We start from the raw sequence: 5,600 nt of genomic DNA on the forward strand, positions 1-5,600 counted from the left end.
ATTTCATCATCCTGAACGAACTAATTCAGCATCACATGAATCAGATGCGATGATGTCATCAGATCACTTTGAAGATATTTTTTGTGAAGTACTTTACTGATGTCAGCCTCTCTTCTAGAACTGGCTGTTTTTTAAAATATTTATGCTATGATTGAAAGGTTCCTCATGAATAAATATTGTCTGATTGATTGATCCTGCTTTATTCAAACTAATTTAAGTAAGTTTGATGAAAAAGTAAAAAAAAAAAAAAAAAATAAAAAAAAAATCCATCCATTCATCCATCATGGATGCTGGAGTCTATCCCAGTCCATTCCATCAAATTTCCAGTATCAGAATAAATAAAGTAAAAAAAATAAATAAATTCACTGCTTCAGGTTTCATGACTTATCAAGTTTGTATTTATGAAGAGTCCACATGCATCCTTGAATGGTCATAAATAAACACTTTCATAAATCATATCAGTTTGACTTTTCACATGACTGAAACTTCAGAGATAACTGAGATAAAAGTTTTGTTTCTCAGTGTTATTTCAGTGCTCTTATTGCTTCTGTAGGTTTCATTAGAACGTTTTGCATTTGCTTGAGCATGAACAGGATGTGAGAGTGAAACTGCTCCCGACATGACAACAGACACTCAGGGAGTCGATCAACTGTAATGTCTAATTCTTAAAGTTCTCCCTATATTTGCGTATGAATGAATAGAAATTATAATAATTCACATTCAGCCCAGAATAAATGTTAAAAAAAACAAATCCAAATCCAAGAAAATTAATGAATGAATCAACAACTTTGTAAAATAAAAGTTAAGATAAAATAAAAGCTGAGATCCTTCAGAACCAGAAAGAAAATGGACTAATGGGGTTGAAAACTTAGGAAAACTATCAATCATTATATTAGATAAAGAAAGTTAATCTTCAAGAATAACTCAGTGTCTTTTGTGTGGAAATTTACCTTCCTAACTGATGTGAAATCTTGAATTGTGTGTCTTTAGATTTTGTTCAAATCTGCATGTTTTCTTCTCCAGGTGTGAGATGTGAACAGCTGACAGCCACCTTGACTGTGCAGCTCGGTCAGTGTCTGAACATCACCTGGCAGCTTTCTGATCAGTGAACAGCCATCAAACACCATGGATTCATCTGGTAACAAAGAGCATCAGCAGACCAGAGTGAAAACCTCCCAGAGCCTGAACAGCTGCAACATGAAGCCACGAAAAGAGCATTCGACTGTTAATAATGTCAGACCAGTTCACTGGTAAAACAAAGGACAATAAGGTCCATTTCAAAATGAAGCCCTCTCGTTTTCATGTTTGGAAATGATATGGCTCTGATTACCAGGAATTAATAAACCATTAGTTTCACAGAATGATGTTCATCTTATTTGAACCTGGTATCAAATAAAATTGGTCCAGTTTACTCTGTCACTTGGTTTATTTCAAGAAGTAAAAGTCAAATGTATTCACTTTTGTTATCATTCGATTCCTGTGGGACTTTTCATTGAATTAGTGACCATAATCCATGTGTAAGATATGATCAGTCACTATTTGGCTCTCAGGTAATGAGGATGAAGTTTTGTGGCCCCACAGTGACCAGAGACCAACACTGTCTCACATCTCTTGGAATTCTAACCAGTGTTGAGAATACTGTGTTACTGTAAATCCTCCACACGGGGGCAGCAGCAGGCTGGTAACTTATGATGCAGTTCAAATGACTGAAGTTTCTAAAAATCTGTTCCTTCATATTTTGTCCAAATGCCGTCTCTTTGAAGCTTGAACTTCAGCCAAAGTTTTTTTTTTTTTTTCTATTCAGCATTTGAAGCAAACTGGCAGGATTAAATAAACCACACGTCACTTTTGGGAGAGTTGTCTGCATGTTATCAAGTATTCTCATCATTTCTACAAGAAATATTTTGACCACATACATTTATGAACACAGCAACAGTTAAAGATCACAAAAGATTTCAATCATTATTTTATATCTCTCCAGTTTTCTGCAGTAAGCCTGAGTTTGATACTGTGTTTTGCCATTTTCTCTTTTTACCAAATGTCTTATTTTAATGTCTTAATGTTGCTGTGCAGGATTTGGAGGGCAAATAAGTTGTGTGTTTTCACACACTGCATGAAGTATGAGGAGAGACCAGATGCTGCTGATCTTAACAGGAAGTGCATCCTCACTTAATAGAATGATCCTAAAATCTATAACAAATAAGAAAAAACAGTGACAGTGGAGAAATGTAAGACAAGAACATCACAACTAATGTCAAGAAATGCAGTTAAAGAAAAGGTGTTTCTTTTTGAGAGGGAGGAGCTGATGCAAACTCCGATCACTTCCTCCTTTATATGATAGACAGTTGATGACAGAAACTAAATCATTGACCAAAACACTTGAAGACTGATCAGAAACAAACTGATTCAACAATGATCAGACTTCATCATGTGGCTGTTTTTCTCATCTTGTCAATTAACTGGACAAGTAAGGACTAATGATTAAAAAAAAAGTCATGCCTCAATTAAATAACAACAGCTCAATTGAAATATCTTATGTTTCTGGTCCAGGTACTGAGAGTAAAACACTGACTCTGTCTGAATCAGTGGTAAAGAGGCCTGGAGAATCAACCAGACTGACCTGCACATATTCAGGGTTTGGATCAAGCAATTACTATACAGCTTGGATCAGACAGCCTGCTGGAAAAGGACTGGAATGGATTGCCTACATCAGCAGTGGCAGCAGCACTTTTTACTCTGACTCAGTCAGAGGCCGGTTCACCATCTCCAGAGACAACAATAACAAGCAGGTGTATCTGCAGATGAACAGTGTCACTACTGAGGATTCTGCTGTTTATTTCTGTGCGAGAGGCACCGTGACTCAATTCAGCCGAGTAGCTGTACAAAAACTCAACATGTCAAACTATATTCTGTCATTATCATCAGTTAAAAGAAAGTGTATTATAGTTAATCATATCTGAAACACGGTTGCACCATCCTGCTGTGCAGCATTTGAACTGATGTACAACAACAAAAATCAACCCCCACAATAAAGAATGTGAGTGTGTGTTAACTTTGCTCATTGATAGCTGGGATTGACTCCAGTTCCTCGAAACCTTCAATTGTCCAAAGCAGCATGGAAGATGGAGGAATATGAAGCAACATTTTCGACTTTTTGTGTTTTTGTTCTTTTTGTTTTTATGACTGATTTTACTGTCCAGTACTTTGGGTTGTTTTTTTTTTCACAAATATGAAAAGTGCTTTTACAAATAAGGATTGATTGACTGACTGATTGAACAACTGATTCATCCAAATTCAAAGCAAAACACAAAATTCTAATTCGGTTCCATTTGATGACTGGTGCTGGTCTGACAGTCCCTCCTCTTTAATGTATTTTCACTGTCCTCTATGCAAATCAGCCAGAATCTCAGTGTTACTATAAAGACTTGACATCATGTTGCTCATTGTCCAGAAGAGGAGAAGCTCCCACCAGATTCCCTCCACCATGTTCTCTGTGACTCTGCTGCTGCTGGCTGCTGCATCCTGTGAGTGTCAGTGAGGCAGACATGCTGCCGCTCTGATCACAGCAGATTGTCTGCACAGACATAACACAGTGTTTGGCGACTCAAAGTGTGTTTCTCCACAGGTGTAAGGAGTCAACAGCTCACACAGCCAGCCTCTGTGGTTGTGCAGCCTGGAGAGAGTCTGACCATCAACTGTCAGGTGTCTTATTCTGTGAGCGACTATTGGACTGGTTGGATCAGACAGCCTGCAGGAAAAGGACTGGAGTGGATTGGAGTGGCAGAAGCTGGAGCTACAACATATTACAAAGATTCCCTCAGAAATAAGTTCAGCATCTCCACAGACTCTTCCAGCAACACAGTGACTCTCAGAGGACAGAATATGCAGCTTCAAGACTCTGCTGTGTTTCTCATGGAAACACAAGTCAGTGCATGACCCATTTCCACACTGTGGTTTCCTGATGCAAATCTTTCCTCTGAGCAGTGTACTTCTGTCCTGCTGACTCGTCTTGTTCATTGTGTGGAGCATCAGGGCTCAGATCTCTAAACTCAGGAGGATGAACATGCTCACTCTGCTGCTGGTTGCCCTCTTGCTGCCCTGTGAGTCTCCTGCTTGTTTGGTTTCAGCTTTTACCACAAGCCAGCAGCAACTTCATGGTTTCAAGAAATTTTCCAGATGACTTTCTAACTCTCTTCTGTGGTTTCTCAGACTGTTCAGGGCAGTCAATGGAGTCCATCACTCCCAGTCCAGTGGTGAAAACTCCTGGAGAGACTCTCCGTCTGTCCTGCAGAGGATCTGGCTTCACATTTAGCTGCTGTGTTATGGTCTGGGTCAGACAACCTGCAGGAAAAGCACTGGAATGGATTGGAAGCAGCTATTCTAATCCTAGTGGTAATAATTATCCCAGCAGCCTGAGGGGACGTATTGAAGTCAGTCGAGACGACAGCAGCAGCATGACATATGACACTGTCCAATTTAGTACCAGAGGATTCTGCTGTGTATTACTGTGCCAGAGACACCATGACTTAAATCAACAGAGGATCTCTGCAGTGACCAACACGTGGCCGTACAGGACAAGTTTGTTCTCCTATGAGCTAAAAATAGCCTGCAATGGATCTGTTTTAATGAGGAAGGAGCAAATGCTGATCTCTGTCCCTTTGCGTTCCAGAGTTTTATTATGAAAGAGGATCATTGATGCTGACATATAAATTTATCAGAGGGCCTCAATGGTGATTAAACTTCAGTTTGCTCTTGTTTCTCATTTCATTTAAATTCACTTCAGCAATCACTTGTACAGTTAAGGGGTTTTATTGTATTTTCTTTTTAATTTAACCAAATATAAGCGTGTCATAAAGTATGGCTATATCAAAGTACCTCATGAAGTTTGTCGGCACTGACAGTGAAACACACCGCTGATTTAAATCAGTTATTAAAGGGAGGTAACAATAAACATCATTTGTATCAGAGGATCAACAGCTTGATGATGGAAGAATTTGGATCTGATCAAAGGCAGTCAGCAATGGAAATAAGACTGGATTTGCATTGATTTGCAAACTTTTCATTTCACATTTTTATCAACTAATTAATCTATTTATTCATTGAATTATTAGTTTTTTCTTTCTCCCTGTTTCTCATTGTAAAGACTCCCTCAGTTCTTCAGGCTGCTGCAGTTGTTGGAGCCAATTAAGAAAGTAAATTTAATTTTGTATTTGATATATATTTAAGTTATGGTCAGAAAAATTAGGGATCGTGTTTGTTTTGTGGATAATTATTAGTCTGTATCTCTCCTCCTCCCTGTCAGGCTCTCCTCCCTGCAATCAGGATAAAAGCGCAGGTGTGAGGGGTTCTGGTGAGGTGTGGAAGTGTGGAAGGAGGAAGAAGAGAAACAGTTTTTCGACCGCAGAAAGCGCGGACAGTAGAGTCACAAAAATATAGAAAGATTTGATTTGTTTTGTTCTATTTTGATTTAAGTCAACCACGGAGATCATTTTGGTTTGTTTAAATAAATCTGGAACTTTGAGTTTAAAGAAATATCTCCGCGAGTGCTTGTTGGTATCTGCGAGTCGGGACCTCCTCCTCAAAGAGAATTATTAGTTCTT

This window comes from Salarias fasciatus, chromosome 4 (assembly GCF_902148845.1).
Source record: "Salarias fasciatus chromosome 4, fSalaFa1.1, whole genome shotgun sequence".
NCBI lineage: Eukaryota > Metazoa > Chordata > Actinopteri > Blenniiformes > Blenniidae > Salarias > Salarias fasciatus.